Here is a 22,040-nt window from a genome sequence, read left to right on the forward strand (position 1 = left end):
AGAAGTTCCCAGTCATCAGGGGCATGCCCTAGAAAGGGACATTGGTATGCCGGCACTTTCCTTTTTTTTTTTTTTTTCTTTTTTGCTTTGCTTTAGCACACGCCTCCTACCATGCTGCTTCACCACAGACCCAACAGCAACAGACTGGTGCTAAAGAGATGATTCAACAGTTCAGACTGCTTGTTACTCGATCATGAGGGCTACATCGGTTACTTTTCTATTGTCATGATAACACACCATGGCCAAGGCAACTCATAAAAGAAAATGTTTACAGCGGGGCAGGCTCACAGTTCCAGAGGGTTGGAGCCCATGCCCGTCATGGTGGCGAGCACAGCAGCAAGCAGGCAGGTGTGGTGCTGGAGCAGTAGCTGAGAGCTCACATCAGGAAGCAGAGACAGGTGACTGGAATAGCTTTTGAACTACACCTCCTCCAACAAGGCCATACTTCCTAATCCTTCCCCAACAGTTCCACCAATTGGAGACCAAGTTTTCAAACATAAAAGCCTATGGGGGCCACTCTCATCCAAACTACCACAGGGCCATGGTTAACATCCTGGAGCCTACATTGGGTGTGGTAGTTTGAATGTAATTGGCCCTTATAATCTCACAGGGAGTGGCACTATGAGGAGGTGTGGCTTTGTTGCAGTGGGTATGGCCTTGTTGGAGGAAGTATGTCATTGTGGGCTTTGAGGTTTCCTATGCTCATGATACCACCCAGTATCTCAGTCGACTTCCTGTTGCTTAAAAGCCAAGATGTAACCAGCACCACATGTGCCTGCAAGCCAACATGCTCTCCTCCATGAGGATAATGGACTGAACTTCTGAAACTGTAAGTGAGCCACCTCAATTAAATGTTTTCTTTATAAAGTTGCCATGGTCATGGTGTCTCTTCACAGCAAGAAAAACCCTAAGACACTGGGCAGCATGCAAATGCCTGTAACTGCAGATCGAGGGATCTCATAAGCTCCTTCAGTCTTCACAGTTACTCCTTCAGACACACATACGTTCATCCATACACTCACAGAGATACATACACACAGACACATGAGCACAGACATAAATAAAATAAATCTTTTTTAAACAAGACAGGATCTCATTTTGTCGTTCTGGCTGGCCTGGACCTGACCTGACTGTGTAGGCCAGCCTGACCTCAAACTCACATATCTCTTCCTATATCTCTATGCCTCTGGAGTGCTGGGATTAAAGGCATGAGCCACCATACTCAGCACCTCCCCCATCAAAATAAATAAATAAATAAAAATTAAAAAAAGGTTAAATCAACCTCAGATTGAACTCTCCATACTGGTGAATAAACACCCCTCTTTGTAAGTTGGACACATACCTGTCACAGTAAAAGCAGTAAAAGAAAGCTAGCACAAATGTTTGCATTTTGCTTCTTTGCTTAGGAAAAGAGTTGTTTTTTTTTTTTTTTTCTTCTCACACTGATCATTCTAAAAGAACTTAAGACTTGTGGAGATTTTGTAGTAAGTAAATTGACAGGCACTTTCTAAATTGTGGCTTTTTTGTGGTCTTTAAATTTTTTATTTCTTTCATCTATGTGTATGGTGGTTTTTCTTGCTTTGCATTTCTTTTGAACAATGTTGGTAGGGAATCTCTCAAGTAAGAAGAGGGGATAGAAAGACTTGGCAAGATGCTGGGGAATAGTGCATATGTATAATGAATGCATTAGCATATAAATATGCAAGAATTATCCACTATTATGAACAGAGAGTTGACACCAATGTAAAAGACATTGGCTACAATATTCATGCACCACAGGCAATCTACTCAAAGGATTCATGTCACCATCTAGTTTCTGCCCACAGGAATGGCCAACCCTGCAGCCATAGGCCCTCTAATCTACCAAGGGAAACATAGTTTTTCCTTTTGTATTAGGAGAGTTTCAATCGCCCAAGTAATTATATCACTTGACTTAACCCTTTCATCCCATCTTCTGATGATACTTGACCAAGTGCATGAATATACTGAAATCAGACATCTCTGTGCCCTTCTGAGTTCCAGAGGGTTCACACCAGCGACGGATCTCACTTAGGGCATGGAGGAGACTCTGTAAGTCCTGCTCCTCTGCAGGCTGGACTGTGCCTTTGATCTTCCTTACTAAACAGCGTGGAGTACCCTTGAGAACACCATACTTTCTCTGATCCCTATGTCACAGTTGGCATCATCCCTGAGTATCTGAGTCATGACTGTCCTCACATTTTATCACACACTTCAAAGGTATTCCTCAGTGTTCCGCCTCCCCATCCCTGTGTGTATGTGCTGCATAGCTCCACTATATAAATCCTCAGTATTCAGCCTGCCCATCCCTGCGTGTGCTCTATGTAGCTCCACTCTGTAAATCTTCTATATAATTCCCACTTGTGGAGGTTGAGAAGCAGAGTGAATGGGATGAGATAAATGTGCCATACTTAGACAACATCCTATGGGAAATGATGGAGAAACAGTCACTCTTGTGACTGTTAAGTTATATGGGACGTGATTAGAGGATTTAGGAGGGGTGCGGGTCAGAGCTGTGCTCCTGCAGAACCAAAGAAAGGCAACATCCGGGCTGTGATCTACCTGAGAAGTCTCTAAGGAAAGGAACTGCAAGTGATATGGTGGCTGGAAAGAAAATGGCCCCCTAAGGGAGTGGCACTATTAGGTGTGGCCTTGTTGGAGGAAGTGTGTCACTGCAGGGGTGGGATCTGAGGTCTCTTTTGCTCAAGCTTCCCTCGGTGTGACAGCCAGTGGACTTCCTGTTGCCTCTGAGTCAAGGTGTAGGACTCTCAGCTCTAGCACCATGGCTGCATGCTGCCATGCTCCCCATCATGATGCTAATGGACTGAACCTCTGAAACTGTAAGTGAGCCATCTCAATTAAATGTTTTTATTTATAAGAGTTGCGGTGGTCATGGTGTCTCTTCACAGCAATAAAAACCCTAAGACAAGTGGTATCTATGAGATAAAAGAAGACCTGAACCAACAAGACAACATGTAAGGTAATTAAGACCTTAGTCCTATAGTCACTGAGAAACAAAATCCTCCAATTACTTGAGAGTTTGAAAGACTGCAAACTGCAAATGAGAAATGAAATGTATTTGCCCTATGAACTGTAGATCTGTGAGGCCATGGGCTGAGCATCCTGAACTCCTGACCCACAGAAACTGAGATAATAAGTGTGTGTTTAAGACAGTAAGCTTATGGTTTTGTTTATATGTATGTACACACACACACACACACACACACACACACACACACACACACACACAGAGCAAGCTGGGGAGGAAAGGGTTTATTCAGCTTACACTTCCACATCACAGTTTATCTTCAAAGGAAGTGAGGAATTCAAGCAGGGCAGGAACCTGGAGAAAGGAGCTGATGCAGAGGCCACGGAGGGGTGCTGCTTACTGGCTTGCTCCACATGGCTTGTCCATCCTGCTTTCTTATAAAAACCCAGGGCCACCAGTCTAAGGATGGCACCACCCACCATGGGCTGGGCCCTCCCTCATCAATAACTAATTAAGAAAATGCCCTACAGCTGAATCTTATGGAGGCATTTTCTTAATTAAAGTTCCCTCTTCTCAGATGACTAGCTTGTGGCAAGTTGTTAGAAAATAATCTAGCATGATGTATATACATATACATACATACATATATACATACATATATATATATATATATATATATATATATATATTTCTCCAAAGAATCTGGAAAATGAGGCACTGAGACCCTGGAAATGAAAGAGAGCACTCTTCAGAGAGCCAGAAGGCCCCTGCACTATTGAATACTCACGCAACTTCCAGAACAGTTTATATATATACACATTTACCAACCTTGTGATATGCATATACCACTCAAGACTTGAATTCTTGAATGGCTTTCAGTTCAGTCAGTTTTTTGTAAAGCTCGTCCATATAGATAAGGTAAAAATACTTGATGTTCAATAGACACCCAGAGACCAACACTCAAAATCTGGCCTATAAGAATACAAAACAAACAACTCCGTAATTCTTCAATATGTATGACTCCAAACAATTGATTATTATGAAACTAGATGACCAATGAGAAATTAATGCAGGATCTAGTGCCTTTCTCTGCCCTTATGTGCTATTGACAACATGTCTCATTTATTTATTTATTTATTTATTTATTTATTTATTTATTTATTTTTATTTATTTTTTTTTTTTGGTTTTTCGAGACAGGGTTTCTCTGTGTAGCTTTGCGCCTTTCCTGGAACTCACTTGGTAGCCCAGGCTGGCCTTGAACTCACAGAGATCCGCCTGGCTCTGCCTCCCGAGTGCTGGGATTAAAGGCGTGCGCCACCACCGCCCGGCCTTTTTTTGGGGGGGCGGGCATGTCTCATTTATTAAACACTCACTGTGTGTTAGGAACTTAAGGATCTTAAAATAGTATACTAATTAATCTCTAAAAGATTTCTTGAAGTAGATAGTTTCGTTGTTACCATTTCATATATGAGAAAGCTGAGGTGAGAGTGAACAGATTCCCTCAGGATGCGCAACCCATGGAGCCCTGAGTCAACCCTACACAGATGTCTCTTCTCCCGCCCGACGATCGTCTCATTCTGTGTCCTTGGTCTTGCTAAATCCAAAGCATTACTGTTTGTGCCCTTCAGGGTTAGATTCGAGCACTTTAAATGTCTGGTTAGGAAACCACGGTTTTTGAGCCACAAAGGATGAGAGGGTGGGCCTCAACAGTTCAGTTATTCGAGAGACAGAGAGAGAAAAAAGGCAGGGTCAGAGGAGACACTCCGAGACGCCACCAGGAGACAAAAGATGTAAGAGAACAGGTAAGGCCACGAAGCCATGTGGCAAAACACAGATTAACAGGAATGGGTTGAGTTAAGTTGTAAGAGCTAGTTAGTAATGAGTCTAAGCCATAGGCCAAACAGTTGGTAATTAAAAAAAAAGTTCGGTTATTCAGTCTACTAATTAACTAAAAAACACAACCAAAGCCCACTTGGTTTGACCTCCTTCCTCACCGGGCTGTGTGCCTGACTCACAAGCGGCTGTCTCTTGTGGCTCCCTACACCCTGCAGATGGGAATGCTTCCCTTTCCTGCTCATGCCACATAGCTGTTTTGCCATAGGGCAACTCCTGGTGAAGGGAGAGAAGCTGGATCATTAGACGGCCTATTTTCTAAGCTATAAATTTCTCCCCTCCACACACACACATTTCTTCTTGCTCCCAGTGACCTCTACAGACCAGATGAATTTCCTTTTTTTTGATAGCTTTGAGAAGATCAGCTGGTTGGCTATAATCTTTTCTTTTTCTAGCTGAATATGTACATCATACCCCTGGGTCAGAGGAGTCAATTTTGGCGTTGGTCATAACTGGACTCCTTTAGTATAGGAAATGCTAGGAGTCACCCTTCTCTATTGGCAAGACACTGCTGGTCTACTTTTAGCCAAGTAGAGTCAGTTCTGCTACAACACAACATATGTGATCCTAAAAAAAATCATTGTACCATGCAAAACTGCAACCTGAACCATAGGGAGGGGAATGGAGTTAGAGATGCAACACCCCAAACCTTCACCAGGCCTTTGTAAAAGGATAGGAATTTAATAAAAATAATGGCACCATTTTATATATGTAATATGGCTAAAAAAATACACAAATAGGGCTTTAACTGTTAAAAGACCTTCAACCTGCCCAGTCAATAGTGAGACCACTCTGCCCCCAAACTCTACAAGAAATGACATAAAAAACAAATACTTGGAGGGGCAGGAAGGGGCATGCACGGGAGGGGTTACTGAGGGAAGACGGCTGGAAGGAACCCATTTCCCATCTCCCACAAGTCCTGGAAGGATCTTTTTTGCTTTAAAATGTAGGCCAGGGAAGCATACATTTAGATTAGTACCTGTCTTGTCAGAAAATCATTTTTGATCCAGTACGCAGTTTTCTTCAACTGACTTCTAGGTCCCGGCTGGGAACTCTTTTGGTTTGGTCCAACAGCATTTGGCAACCTCAAAGCAGCCATGGCTAATGATCAGAGAGCCTCCTGTAGCAAGCAACAGCCTCCTTTGAAGGTGTCTGTAAATGGCTAGTGCTCTCTCTTCACCCGTGTGCCCCACGCTCTCCGCCTGGACTTCTTCTCTTTCTTCACCCGTGTGCCCCACGCTCTCCGCCTGGACTTCTTCTCTTTCTTCACCCGTGTGCCTCACGCTCTCTCCGCCTGGACTTCTCTCTCTTCACCGTGTGCCCCACGCTCTCTCCACCTGGACTTCTCTCTCTTCACCCGTGTGCCCCACGCTCTCTCCGCCTGGACTTCTTTAAACCTCTTGTCTGACTTGCATTTTATCCCCGCCACAGACTTTTCTCTAGGCAGCTCTGACGACTGGTAAAGTGCATTATTCATCCGTTCCCTTTTTCCTCAGGGGATGCCACCTAGTACCTGGACTCTTTGAAAGTGCTTCGTTATTTCCAGCTTCTCTCTAATACGAAGGCTTTCCATTAGCAAACTCTATTTGCCATTTTTTCAACTGAGCTGTTTGGGTATGTTTGGAATGTTGGGTGAACATGCTTTCATACAGGAAACATCATACATGGGAAAGGACAGCAAACCCTGACATCAGAGGGCCATGTGTGATGAAGTCAGAGCAGCTGGTGCATATCTGATGTGTGTGTTGGTGTTTTGTGTGTCCCTCCATAGCTGAGGTCACCGGTCACCGCCTAATGCATTCACCAGCACTTTCTTGTGTAATAAATCATCCACAAGGAAGCAGGAGGGTTGCATGTGCTCAAGTTGTTCCTTAATATGTCAGTTGTGTTTGAACAAGGCATATGTTCAAAACAGGCATCCTAGTATTAACTCTCAAATAACCAGTAAATCGATATATGCAATAATTCAAATTCCTTCCCCCAGGAAGCTGGCATTTTACTGAAATTCAAATGTTGACACTATATAGACCTAGTTTCTAAATTACAGGGCCGTTTACATAATTAAAATGAGATGTGTACAAGTAACTTCTAGAGTCAATCTTTACATACTGATTTTTAAGTGACCACTCCTTTAGAAAGACAGGGCCTGCTATGGGAGGATACAATGTGTGCACAGCACAGGCAGGTAAGCTTCGCAGGGCTAAACCACACTGTGTCATTGTCGTTGTCATCATCATCGTCTCCCCCTGACCCCCACCACGGCTCCCCCGTCCACAGCAACCACATAAGTCATGCCTGAGAGAGATACTATCGTAAAGACTCTCCTTTGCTCACAGACTCAAGTTTAGAGACAAGTTATGCAAAACTGAAAAATTCACTATTTCATTAAAGTATTTATTAAACAATTAAACAATAACCAGCACTATTATCCTTTTATTAATCTGGTCTATGAAAACATGTCAGCAGCATGCCCACCTTCCTTGCGATGTTGACAATGCCTCACATATTACGATGAATATTTAATGACTACTCAAAATACTTGCTATGATAAATCTGTAGGTTTAAACAATGTTTTAAGGCCCCAGTTCCACAATCTTTTTTTAATATTTAAAAACAAACTTTTAAATTGTTTCTTCTGTGACAACATCATCCAGTATATATAGTGCATTCTGCTTACTCTCTCCCCCACACTCTCTTATCCTTATTGGTATGCTCCGCTCCGTCCCAGTCCCTTTCCAACATTCATGACTTCTGGTTTGGTTTTGTGATCACCGAGTTTAACCAAGGCCACCTGTTTGGAAGGATCATTGGGGCCTGGTAAGTCCCCAAGGAGGTACACAACGGAACTCAGTGACTCCCCCTCCTGGAATTCATCAGTAGCCAACAGTTGGGCATGATGGGTAGGGGAAATACATGACCCTTATTCCTGTAACTCTTCCCCAATTTTACAGAATCACAGTCCTTCTACTACCATATTTTCTGAAATTAACTTTCAAATTAGAGTTATTGAAGCGAGTTAGACTCTGGGCCAGATGAATGTGACTGTTGCTGAACCTCATCCAACCAGGAAAGGGTATTTTTCTTAGTTAAATATCAGTCAGAATAAATAAAACATAAATCTTCTATTAATTTAAACTTATGTTGCTGACGTATAATGGGTCAGCAAATGAGTTGATTTTCCTCTTTTTCTCTTGGTATATGTGTGCACGGTATGTATGTTATGTGTGCTCATGTGTATTTGTATGTGTGAATGTGCATGTGGAGGCCAGAGGCTGACATTGGGGGTCTTCTGCAACTGCTCGTCACCTTCTTTCTATTCATTTTATTTTATGTGTATGAGTGTTTTGCTCACATGTGCCTGGTGCCCAAGGAGGCAGGAAGATGTTGGATCCCCTGGAACTGCAGTTACGGGTGCTTGCGAGCTGTCATGTGAGTTAGGAATCCAGTCTGGGGCCTCTGCGAGAACAAGTATTCTTAACCGCTAAGCCATCTCCCCACCCCTTTATTTTGTTTGTTTGTGATGGAGCCTCACTATGTAGCCCTGGGTGTCCTGGAACTCCCCTTATAGACCAGGCTGGCCTCAAACTCAGAGATCTTCCTGCTTCTTTCTCCAGAGTGCTAGAATTAAAGACATGCACACCACACTGGCCCACCTTATTTTTTGAGGCAGGGTCTCTCACTAGCCCTATAGCTCACTAATTCAGCTTGACTGGCTGGTCATTGGGCTTCAGGGATCCACCCTTCTCCAGCTCATCAGCACCAGGATTGCAGAAACACATAACTGAGCCCAGCTTTCTCTGTGAGTGCTGGGCATCTAAAATTGGTTCTCACGTTGTGACAACAGTTTACCCCCTGAACCATCTCCCCATCTCCTCCACAAAATTTCAGATGAATATTAGTACTTAATAGTCAAGTATTTCTTTTATTAGACTTTTTGGTTACACAGAAACCAATTCCTGGTGTTGGCTGACATTTATATGAAAATTACATCCTCTCCCTTTTTCTTAGTGAGTCTAAGGTTGTAATCAATGGCGGGTAGCAGGGCACAGGAGATCTAGATACAAAAGGACCTGGGCACTACCCCCACTCTGTCAAGTCTTTTCTCTGGGCCTCAGCCGGCTCCTTGAATTGAGGACTGGTCAGTTTTCCTGAGTGCAGTCTCACAGGGTACACAACCCACACTTAAGGGACCCCATGCTCAGCAGCATATGGCCAGCATGAACTCGGGGGTATTTTTGGAGTTGTTTTCTTTGTCTCATGATACTTTGTTTGGACATTTATTTTGCTCTTACAGGTCTTCTGCTTATATATTATGGCTTCTGATTTTATTTCTATGGGTTTTCTGTGTGTGACTGTGTGTCTCCATGTCTTTATATGTTTCTTGTTTTTTTGTCCTTTGGCTCTTTTTTTTTTCCTGTTTGTGCGTTTTGTCCTATTCTGGTTTGTCTTTGTTTTACCTTATTTTGATTTATTATTATTATTTTAGATGCCTGTTTGTATTCTAATAAGAGAGAGAAAGAAATGGGTGTGTGACTTTGGGTGGGTGAGAAAGTGGGGAGGAGCTGGGAGGGGATGGGGTAGGGGATGGGGTAGGGGAAACAGTGGTCAGAACATATTGTATGAAAAATTATTTTCAATAAAAATGATTGAAAAAAAAAAAGAAATGATTCTACCTATCCATGAGCATGGGAGATCTTTCCATGCTCATGGACAGGTAAGATTAACATAGTAAAAATGGCAATCTTACCAAAAGCAATCTACAGATTCAATGCAATCTCCATCAAAATCCCAACACAATTCTTCACAGACTTGGAAAGAACAACATTTAACTTTATATGGAAAAACAAAAAACCTAGGATAGCTAAAAGAATCCTGTATAATAAAGCAATCTCTGGAGGCATCATGATCCCTGACCTCAAGCTCTACCATAGAGTTATTGTAATAAAAACTGCTTGGTATTGGCATAAAAACCGACACGTAGACCAATGGAATCGAATTGAAGACCCTGAAATTAATCCACACACCTATGAACATAGGATTTTCGACAAAGAAGCCAAAACTGTACCATGGAAAAAAGAAAGCATCTTCAACAAATGGTGCTGGCATAACTGGATGTCAACATGCAGAGGATTGCAAATAGATCCATATCTGTCGCCATGCACAAAACTCAAGTCCAAGTGGATCAAAGACCTCAACATAAATCCAGTTACACTGAACTTGATAGAAGAGAAAGTAGGAAGTAGTCTGGAACGCATTGGCACAGGAGACCACTTCCTGAATATAACACCAGTAGCATAGACACTGAGAGCGACAATTAATAAATGGGACCTCCTGAAACTGAGAAGCTTTTGTAGAGCAAAGGACATGGTCAATAAGACAAAACGACAGCCAACAGAATGGGAAAAGATCTTCACCAACCCCACATCTGACAGAGGGCTGATCTCCAAAATATATAAAGAACTCAAAAAGCTAGACTTCAAAATACTGAACAATCCAATTAAAAAATGGGCTACAGAGCTTAACAGAAAATTCTCAACAGAAGAATCTCAAATGGCTGAAAGGCATTTAAGGAATTGCTCAACATCCTTAGTCATCAGGGAAATGCAAATCAAAACAACTCTGAGATACCATCTTACACATGTCAGAATGGCTAAGATCAAAAACAATGAAGACAGCTTTTGTTGGAGAGGATGTGGAGCAAGGGGAACACTCCTACACTGTTGGTGGGAATGCAAATTTGTATAGCCACTCTGGATATCAGTATGGCGGTTTCTCAGAAAATTGGGAATAAGTCTTCCTCAAGACCCAGCTATACCACTCTTGGGCATATACCCAAGGAATGCTCAATCTTACCACAAGGACACATGCTCAACTATGTTCATAGCAGCATTATTTGTAATAGCCAGAACCTGGAAACAACCTAGATGCCCCTCAACAGAAGAATGGATAAAGAAAATATGGCACATATACACAATGGAGTACTACTCAGCAGTGAAAAACAATGATATCATGAAATTTGCAGGCAAATGGATGGAACTAGAAAATATCATCTTGAGTGAGGTAACCCAGACTCAGAAGGACAAACATAGTATATACTCACTCATAAGTGGATACTAGATGTGAGGGGAGGGATGGCCAGACTGCAACCCACAACTCCAGAGAGGCTAGCTAACAGGGAAAGACCCTAGGAGGGACACATGGATGACCTTGTCAAGGAGAAGTGGATGAGATCTACATGAGTGGACTGGGTGGGTGGGGGGTGGCAGAGGGCAAGGAGTAGGGGATGAGAACATAGGGAAATGGGAGGGTCAAGCTGGAACAGGGACAGGGTGGGAGAGCAGGGAGGAAGATACCAGGATAGATGAGGACATCATGGAAATAGCAAGAGGCAGGGTGCTGGGGAGGTTCTCAGGAATTCACAAGTTTGACCCCACCTTGGTCTGCTGGCAGTGGTCCAGAGGGTGCCTGGACTGGTCTACTCTGGTGACCGGTCTAGCGAATACCCTAACCGCCATCATAGAGCCTTTGTCCAGTGACTGATGGAAGCAGATGCAGAGATCCACGGCCAGGCACCAGGCTGAGCTCTGGGAATCCAATTGATAGGAGAGAGGAGGAATTCTGCAGGCAGGGGACGTGGAGATCATGATGGGAGGATGTGCAGAGATGACCGGACACACTAGTGGAAACCCATGAACTGTGGACTGGTGGCTGTGGAACCCTCATGGGACTGGGTCAGGCCCTATGGATACGGAAGACTGTTTGGGGGGCACCCAGGCAGGGGGATCGGTATCTGTCCTTTGTGCATGGGTAGGCTTCTGGGAATCCAGTGCCTGTGGTGTGATGCCTTGCACAGCCTTGGTGCAGTGGGAAGGGGCTTGGACCTGCCTAGGCTCAGTGTGCCGGGCTCTGACGACTCCCCATGGGAGACCTTGATTTGGGAGTGTGGGGATGCGATGTAGCTTGGGAGAGAGGGCTGGGGGGTGAGAGGAGGGAGGAGGGGGGGTCTGTGGGTGGTATGTGTAGTGAGTAGAAAATTTCTTAATAAAGAAAAATGGGAAAAAAAGAAAAAGAAATGAGAATTAATATGTATACTCATCAGGAAATATACTCACTGGGTTCTTCAGCAACTGTACAGCCAATGTACATGAGTGAATCTGGGAATGTGAGGAGAGCCCTTGGCCTGCACACACCACATCCACAGGGCACCCTCCTTAGCTCCAGCTGACGGCTGTGAGGGAACCTAGTGCTGGCATATCACTGTTTGATCAAAAGCAGCCAGAAATCCAGATTCTGTGAGAACTCCACTGACACTGAAATGCTAGTGAAGTGATATTTTTATAAAGCCTGTCAAGAGACAATCCTGAAAAGAAGTAACGCCGAAGGCCAGACCTGGCCAGTCTACCGCCTCACGGCTCAGAGCTGCACAGGGCCCTATCAGGTCGGGTGAGTCCAGACCAGAATGGCTAAATTTACATCTTTTTATAATTAGCTTTCTTATTTCCCAAGAAGAATTTCTTTGGCAGGAATGACTTTGACAAAGAAATCAGAATTTTCATACTAACCCCTCCTTGCCCTATGTGACCAAGAACTGGCCAAAACCAGACCCACTAGTTAATGCTGTGGTTAGTTGCTAAGATTGCATTTCAACTTTAAAATGAACACAAAGGACAGAAACAAAGCTTAGATTCTATAAGATAAAATCTAAAAGGTTTAAAGTATTTTATTTCCTTTTTCTATAGAAACCCAATTTCCTTTTGTAACAGAAGAAGGGCACCATTACTCATATAGTGTGGTTTCCTGAACAATTATAACATAATATAACATAACAAACACAACATAACAAACACAATATAACAAACATAACAAACACAACATAACATAACAAACATAATAAACAACACAACATAACATACAGACATTGGACCTTGAGTTTTACATCATCCTCTCCTGAGTGGAGACTATACAACTGACATCTGACATGAGGAACTCTATGCCAGAATCTTCACAGATGTAAGAACACTGTGGGAAAGAGGGAGGGGCAGCTGTTTTCCTCGGTACCAAACAAAGAAGTGACTTGGCCACATCAGCATCCTAACATCCTCATTCATGACCCGTTGTTGTATCTTTTACACTACACTTTGTTCGGGGTTTGATGCACGTGCTGCAGTAGTGTGTGAGGTCAGAACAATATGAGAAGTCAGTTCTCTCCTTCCAACCCTGGCCTAATACCCGGGACCGAACTCAGATCATCATGCTCGGCAATACGCTTTACCCACTGAACCATCTCTCCAGACCAACTGTTTCTGCCGTGCTTCATTTTTCACTTCTTAACGAGTTACATTTTTAAATCATTCAGACAATCATAGTGAACATAGAAGAGAACAAGAAAAAATTAAACAGCGTAACTGATATGGAAGACAAAGTTAAGATACTGTAAGATGTCCAAAGTAAAGAATTACAAAATGCAGGGAAATATATTAATAATGATAAGACCACCCAAGATTAAGAACAATAAATTATTCCAATTAAAGAGAATACAACAAGTTCCGTGAGGAACTGATACAGATATTAACCATGACATAGTCCAGCTGAACTACTCAACCTCAAGAATAGAGAGGAAACACCAGGACTCTAGGCAGAAAAAGCAGGTCAGTTGCATTGGGGAAACCTGGGGTGCTGGCTTTGGACTTCCAACACATAATAACTTGCTTTCTAATAGCAGGGAGCCACACACAGAGTCTGCTCTGGAGATGCGTTTCCTTTTCAACTGGGAATGACCTGTTACCTCTCCATACATTAAAACATCCATCTCCCTTTCCTGCTTTCTTCTCCTCTCCCCCTCACCCCCTTTGCTTTGCTCTATAGCTCAATGTGGCCTCAAATTCATGATCCTCTTCTGCCTCTTAGGTCCTGCGATTATAGGTACATACAACCAACCATGCCCACCTCAATACTGATGTCAAATTCTAAAATACTAGTCTTTTCTTCTGTTGAAATATCACTTTTTTTTTTTTTTTTAAAGAAAAGCATGTCTTAGTGTTCTATTGTTGTGAAGAAACACCATGACCACAACAACTCTTATAAAGGAAAACATTTAACTGGGGCTGGCTTACAGTTCAGAGGTTTGGTCCATTATCACGGTGGAGAGCATGGCAGCACACAGGCAGACACAGTGCCGGAGAGAAGCTGAGAGTTCTACGTCTGGATCTTCAGGCAGCAGGAAAAAAGACACTGGGCCTGGTTTGAGCTGCTGAAACCTCAAAGCCCACCTCCCACAAGGCCACACCTCCCAATAGTGCCACTCCCTAGGGGCCTATGGGGGCCATTTTCATTCAAAGCACCTCTGTTATTATCTTACCAGAAGGATAATTTTAGACAAGTTGACAGAGGTGAGGCAGAGACTCAGTCAATCTGGCAGCACTGAAAACAGAAGGGACTCAGAGGACTCCACCAAGACTCAGCCATAAACCTTTTAAACGCCCAACAGGGAAACAAAACAAAAACTCTCCATCCTGGCTCTAGTGAGGCCTCTGCTGTTTTCATGGAGGTGTGAGCTGGCTGCCTATGGATGGCTGAAACTCAGCTGCTTGTGACTGGTTGAAACCTGGCCATTTGTTACAGAAGTCATTCTTGTAAATTAGGTTTCCATTTGACTGACTATGATGTTAGGCTGAGTTTGTTATAATAGAATCAAAGCAGTGCATCAGGAATCAGACTAGTGGCCTCATGTTTGTTTAAAAACACTGTTTTTTAAATTAAAAGTGCTTCTGTCTTCTATGAACGTAATTTGTATAAATGCACGGAAAGACTCAGAGTATAGCTTTCACTCCATGGTAACGATGCAGATTCCCACATGACAGGACACCTTTCCTTCCCTTTTATGATGCAGTAGCTGCACTCTCTATTCTTTATATAATGTAGAAAATTGTAAGGTGATTTTACATTAAAATAAACTCAGGGCCTGAAGGGATGGCTCAGCAGTTAAGAGCACTTGCTGCTCTTTCAGAGGACCCAGGTTCGGTTTGCAGCACCCACATGGTGGTTCACAACTTCAGTTCCAGAGGACCTGATGTGCTTTTCTGACCTCCATGGGCACCGATCTTGCATGTGGTTCACATACATACATGCAGGCGAAATACTCATACACTATATGAAATATAAAAATAATTTAAAAGATTTTAAAGATAGTAAAATGCATTAACACAGCAATCAGAACTGGAAAAAAAAGTCAACGCTACCATATTTTCTTCAGATCTTTCCATCATTAAGTCCACAAACATTGAAGATCACTAGGGGCTTTTACTCTGACACCTTCCCTGACTGCAGATTCCCTATATATAAGGAATGCTAATCTACATTCAAATACCTGAAATACATTTTTAAATCCCTTTATAATTTGAAATGAAATGCTGAGTTAGTAAATACCTCATTTTTTAAAATTCAATTTTTTGATAAATTATTTTTAAGTTTTGTGTTATGTGTTTAATGTACATATGTATGTGTGCGTTTGTCCAAGTGTGCATACGTGTGTATGCACGTAGAGATCAGAGTCCCTTAGCAGCTGTCTTCCTCCATGGTTCTCCACCCTAGCTTTTAAAACATGATCTGACACTGGACCTGGAGTTCACCCTGGGCTGCCCAGGAAGCTCGGGGACCCGCCTGTCCCCACTAGTGCTCACTGTAGGGCTACAGATGGTCCCTTCACAGACTGGGGACCTGAGCTCAAGTCCTCATTCGTACATGGCGGGAGCTCAACTAACTGAGCTAGTTAACGCTCCAGCTCCTGGACGAATAATTTTATACAGATAAAATAGGGGCTGAGGTGGTAGAGAGCTTGCCTAGAATGTGAAAGGCCCTGGGTTCGGTTCCCAGCACTGGAAGGGAAAACAGAGTAAACAGATGTATCAAACCCAGGACCCCACATAGCCATTACCCAGATCCAACAAATACCAAGATCTCCATAACCAAGTTGTGAAAAAGCAACACTGAACTCATTATTTAGCCTGCATTTCCTTCCATCTGAGACAAACACCTTCTTCGGAGGAAGACAGGCCGTGGGACAGATGATTGTCCTGCTGAGTGTGGGTGTCAGATCTCAAGCAGCAGCCTCCCAAAGTAGCAGCGGTTCTACCATCCAAGTATTCCTACAATCGGGGGTCCCTTGTCTAGAATACTCAAGACTACAAGGATTTCAAATTTCAGAAGTGTTTATGCTCCTTCTATGTAGCTGTGATGGAAATAACCTGAGAGAATAACCTGAAGGAGAAACAATGTATCAGGTTCATGTTTTCAGAAGTGTTAGGCCAGGACATGGGGCTCAGCAAAGCAGTTTGTGTCCTGGTGAGGAGTGTGCAAAGGAAGGGGAATACAGGAACAGGCCAGGACAAGACACAGCCGCTAAGGACACACCACCAGTGATACTTCCTCCCACTAGGCCCATCGCCTACCATTCACCACCTCCCAATAATACCAACAGTGAGCCCATCCAGGGACGAGCTCATCCATTCATCAGGTCAGAGCCTCAAGATCCAGCTGCCTCAGGGAATGCCATCACCTACATGCGCAGAGGTGAGCTTTTGCCTGCCCTTTCTCATTGCAGTCAACTTGACAAAATTAACTCTTCTGTTTGGATTTCAGAGTATCTGCACACAGGTCCCAGGGACTCTTGTATACGCTCGGGGTGTGTGTGTGTGTGTGTGTGTGTGTGTGTGTGTGTGTGTGTGTGTGTCACTCATCACACCCCATTCCTTGATAGTCCTATCCTGGCCACTTGCAGTGTGACAGCCCCTTGGAGCTTATCTCTGGTGAAGAACATAAAGTGAGAAGTCAGCAGTCATTGTAGGTCTGTGTGAATTAATCCTGGAATCTCCGCCCTGGAGGAGGAGCCTACATAGTTATACTGCAGGTGATTTAACCTGTCAACTCTTGATAATAACTTTTACTTTAATACATTTTCTATAAAAGGGGAAAAGAAGTCCCTTTCATTTAAAAAATGTAATTAGTGACTCAATATGCTCCTTTATTCCAGAGGTAAAGTCAAACTCTGTATCACTCATAACCCTTAGCTGACCAGTATAGTTATAAAAAAGCTACCTCAATTGCAGTTTGCAGGCTTGCATACCCATCACAGACATTTTCCAAAGCAGTTTTGAAATTTCCTGCTTTGTTGCTTACTTGTCCTGCACTGTGGCAAACGCTTCCTAACCTCCTGGTCTGCACTGCCGGCTTTCAGAAGGAGCAGGCACAGATGCTGTGGCTGTCTACCTTGTTAGTCTGGCAATGTGCACTCTGGGATCTCTGGTTCTCGAGACTTCTTTGTATTCAGTAGCACAGGCTGAAACAGTTCTCAAGCACAGACCACACAATGATTCAGCTATTTTGAGAGACTAATTGGATTAATAAGTTTAACTAGCAAATGCCTCCCATTTAACTGTAAAGTTTTGACAACAAATAATACCTTACTGTAAATTTCAATTTGGATTTGTTTACCAAACTCTTGAAGACCACACTCAGGTTTTCAGGACAGAAGAACCGCGGATTATTTGGGAGATGGAATCAACTAATCAACCCTTTATTTTGCAGATGGGGAAGCTGAGATCCAATTTCTTGCTTCTGTAGCTCTGGTTTGTTTTTTGTTTTGTTGTTTCTACAGAAGACAGCGCCACGTTACTGTCCTGGCACGGAATGAGTGTTTTCATGCTACAGGCTTTAGAATTAAAAACGAACAGGGAGCAAAAGAGCCACTAAATCCAACACCAATGTTTTTCAAGGTTGTCATGAAGTTTAATTGAACTCTGCAGGCGCGCAATTCAAAAGAACTTAGTACACAGAAGAAACACCCGGGAGTGGGTAGTTTTGTTTTGTTTTGATTCAGTATTCCTTTAAACGTGGGATTCTACATCTACTTTCAGTAATTTATTAAATTTTATCTTCTCAGTACTTACTAACAGATTTTTTTTTTTTTTTTTTTTTTTACTTTTTCCCAAATGTTACCTGGCTAAAACTTTCCCCCTCGATCCTTGCACTGCATTTTGATACAGTGCCTTTGCTCTTTTCCTAAAATAAAGTCTCTCAAAACTAAGCCACTGTAACCGACCTTGGCGAGGACATCTGGGGCTTATAAATTTCCTTCTTTCTCTGGCAAGGGGATCTTCAAGTACAGAGATCAGGTCAGAGCCCAGCTGCCCCAGACACTAACTGCACAGACGCCAGTCGGGCCTTTAGTCCGGGGAAAGTCAAGTGCGGCGGGCCACGACTCGCCCACGGTGAAACCCTCGCCTGCCAGGACCGCGGGATCGGCTTTTCCCCCCGAAATCTTTGTCTTTGGGCGCCAGGTGTCTAGGGCCCCGCGAGGGACCTGGAGCGCGGGGCTAGCGGCTTGAGGGGCGGACCGCTCGCTCCCCTGCGGACCCAGGCGGGAGCTGCGAGCTGCGGGGCGCGCACCCGGCTCCAGGGCACGCGGAGAGGGGGCGCGCACCGGGGATCTCTCCCTCCACTCTCCGTTCCCGTTCCCCGCAGCCCCGCAAAGTTGCCTGGCGGCCGCTCGTGCCCCCACCTCTCGGCTTACCTTCCCGAGCCTCGCGCCGCTCCCGATGGCGCCTGCAGAACTTTCCGGCAGAGCGCGCAGGGCCCGGCGGCCCTGAGGGCCCGAAGCCCGAGCCCGACCCGGGCACGCCTCGCTGCCGGTCCGCCCGCCCGCGCCTGGGTCCCGGACGCGTCCTCCCGCGCCTGCCCGTGCGGGGCGCAGCCGATCGAAGCCGCTCCCAGCGGCGGGGACGGGCTCGGGCGCGCGCTCCGAGGCACGCGGGCAGAGCGGGCGCCACCGGCGTGGAGGACTCGCGAGGCCCTAAGTTGGCAAAGACGCGCTCAGGGTACCGACCTTCGGCCCAGACGCCAGGTCATCCGCCAGGTCTCTCCGCGAGAGAGTGATGGAGCTGAGCACCAGCACGAAAAGCTACTGTCCACCTTATCACCACGCTGCATCCCGCCAAAGCGAAGATAAATCACCAGAGGGGAGTGGGATATATAAGAGTACAGGACAGAGAAAGGGCAGTGTTTATTCGTGGGTAAAAAGGTTAAAAAACAAACAGATAAAGGATATAGATCATCATAAAAGAAAATTAAAACACAAATGCCACATGAGCTCAAACAATAGGCAAATACGCATTTAAAAGTAATTGGCGCGTGCATTTTTGCCCCTATGAAGTTTTTTATTTTGTTCGGGTGACCAAACCACATGGTGATTGTGACATGAATAACACATTAGTACAACCACTAGTGCAAACACCACCACTATGTAGTGGTGAGACTTTCAATCTCCCTAGAGGGAGATTTTGTGCCCTGAAGTCTTCATTTCCCCATTCCCCCCTCTCCCGGACCCTGGCAACCACTAATCTTCTGAACATTTCATATAAATGGCTCATACAGTATGTGCCACTGTGTATCGGTTCCTTTCACTGTCATGAACCTCTAAAACCTCACTCATTTACTATAGTAACATTCCATTTCATAGGTGGCTCAAACTCTGTTAGTCCACTTAGTGAACATTTGAACACACCTACTTTTATTGAACACCAATGTTCAATGCTTTGGAGTGGATACTTAGGAAGGGAATGGTCGTGGGAGTGGAGACCTATGCTTGACTGTTTTGGACACACAGTCTGTTCTATAGCAGCGTACCGTTTCACACTCCACCAGCAGTCCCGCAGAGTTCTAATCTGTCTGCATCCCTGACCTCACTTATTATAGTCTCCTTTAAAAGCATGAAAGCTGTCCTAGCAGATATGAATGGGTGGTATTATGATTTGCATCTCTATAATTAATCATTATATGATATGCTTTCATATGCTAAATTGGGATTTTGTGTATTTCCTCTGCAGAAATGACTATTCAAGCCCTTTGCTGGATTTTCATTATTGTTGGGTTGTAAGATATCTATCTTTACGTGCCGGCGGCGGTGGCACACACCTTTAATTCCTGCACTCAGGAGGTGGAGGCAGGCAGATCTCTGAGTTTGAGGCCAGCCTGGTCTACAGAGTGAGTTCCAGGACAGCCAGGGCTATACAGGGAAACCCTGTCTCGTGGAGGGTGAGAAGATATCTTTACATAGTTTGGACACCAGGTTATCTTTATTTTCAAATATTTTCTTCATTCTGTGTCATATTTTCATTTTCTTTAGTGTTGTTAGATACATGAAAGTTTTAAATTTTACTGAAATCTGATTTATCTAGTTTTTTTCCATGCTTTTTTCTTTTATTCTTTTGAGTCATGCCTAAGAATTTATTATAAAGTCTAATGTAGTAAAGATTTACCCATATGTTTTGTTTTAAGAGTTTCGAGGTTTGTGGTTTCAACCTTTATGTTCAGGTTTTGGTCTATATTAATTTTGTTTTTGATGGTGCTAAGGACTGAACTCAGAGCCGTGCACCCACTGGAAGGTGCACCACAAGTAAGCGACAGCCCGCCTCTTTCCTCAGTTTTTGTGAGGTAGCAAGCCAATTTCAGTCTTCTCAGGCAGACTCAGTGGTCCCAGTGTTGTGTTTGAATACCCTGTTCTTCCCGAGTTGTCGGCCACTTTTACTGGAGTCAGTGATGAATCGGTATGTTCAGTCTTACTGCATCTGTTGATCCAGATGTGGATCTTTATTGATCCAGATGTGGATCTTTACTGATACAGGTGTGGGTCTTTATTGATCCAGATGTGGGTCTTTATTGATCCAGATGTGGATCTTTACGGCAGTGCCACACTGTTTTGACTACGGTGCTTTTGTTTGTTTTGTAATGTTTGAAATCAACGGTTGTGAGCCTCACCAAATCAACGCTTGTGAGCCTCACCTTTCTGTGTTTTCTGTTTCCATCTCTGCAGAACAGCTGTTGGATTATGATTTGGTAAAATGTCGTCATCTTTTTTGTGGTGGGCAGTAGAGGGTTTATTTGGGTTGTTGCTGTGGGATGGTCTGTATGTCAAATGTATTGCTGATTGGTCAATGAATAAATCACTGATTGGCCAGTGGCTAGGCAGGAAGTATAGGCGGGACTAACAGAGAGGAGAATTGAGAGAACAGGAAGCTGGGTGAGGGAGACACTGCCAGCCGCCATAATGACAAACAGCTTGTGAAGTAAGCCACGAACCATATGGCAAGGTATAGATTAATAGAAATGGATTAATTTAAGCTGTAAGAACAGTTAGCAAGAAGCCTGCCACGGCCATACAGTTTGTAACTAATATAAGTCTTTGTGTTTATTTGGTCGGGTCTGAGTGGCTGTGGGACTGGTGGGTGAGAGAGATTTGTCCTGACTGTGGGCCAGGCAGGAAAACTCTAGCTACAGGTTGTAGGTTATAGTCTGTCATCTGGGGAAGCCAAGGCAGGAACGGAAGCAGAGATCATGAAGAGACGCTGCTTCTGGCTGCTCCCAGGCTCACGTTGTGCTAGCTTTCTCATACAGCCCAGACCCGCCCACCCAGGGACGGCACCTTCAGGATAGTGAGTCTTCCAACATGAGAACGAACGTGGTTGGCTTCTCGCTTCTTTGGGCCATTTGTAATTTCTTTCTGCATTGTTCCATCATTTTCAGTTTATGAATCTTGTACTTAGGCAAATTTACTCCTCAGTATTGACTTTTGTTCACCTCACTATCCTTTGTGTTGTTGGTTGTTTTTACTCATTACTCTTTGTTCTTTTGGGGGGGGGGCTGCCACCCAGCTCCCAAATAAACACATGGAGGCTTATTCTTAATTATAAATGCCCAGCCTTAGCTTGGCTTGTTTCTTGCCAGCTTTTCTAACTTAAATTATCCCATCTACCTTTTGCCTCTGAGGTTTTTTCCTTTTCTTACTTCTATAATCTTATTTTCACTCTTATTTCTGTGACTGGCTGTGTGGCTGGCTGGCTCATCCCTGGTGTCCTCCTCCTTTTCTCATTCCTCTCTCTTCTCTCTTCTTCTCCTTCTAGTTATTCTCTCTGCTTGCTAGCCCTGCCTATCCTCTCTCCTGCCTCGCTATTAACTGTTTAGCTCTTTGTTAGACCAATCGGGTGTTTTAGACAAAGTAACACAGCTTCACAGAGTTAAACAAATGCAACCTAAAAGAATGCAACACATCTTTGCGTCATTAAGCAAATGTTCCACAGTATAAACAAG

General features: G+C 44.0%; 1 protein-coding gene across 1 annotated transcript in view; it reads right to left on the minus strand.

The window, feature by feature from the left end:
- Positions 1-18,585, minus strand: part of Popdc3 (popeye domain containing 3) — a 32,247-nt gene extending 13,662 nt beyond the window's left edge. Inside the window, exon 1 of the mRNA XM_059272937.1 lies at positions 18,469-18,585. The gene's annotated coding sequence lies outside the window, so the exon portion shown is untranslated. The remainder of the gene's footprint in view (positions 1-18,468) is intronic.
- Between the last annotated feature and the right edge of the window lie 3,455 nt (positions 18,586-22,040).

This window comes from Peromyscus eremicus, chromosome 8b (genome assembly GCF_949786415.1).
Source record: "Peromyscus eremicus chromosome 8b, PerEre_H2_v1, whole genome shotgun sequence".
Classification (NCBI taxonomy): domain Eukaryota; kingdom Metazoa; phylum Chordata; class Mammalia; order Rodentia; family Cricetidae; genus Peromyscus; species Peromyscus eremicus.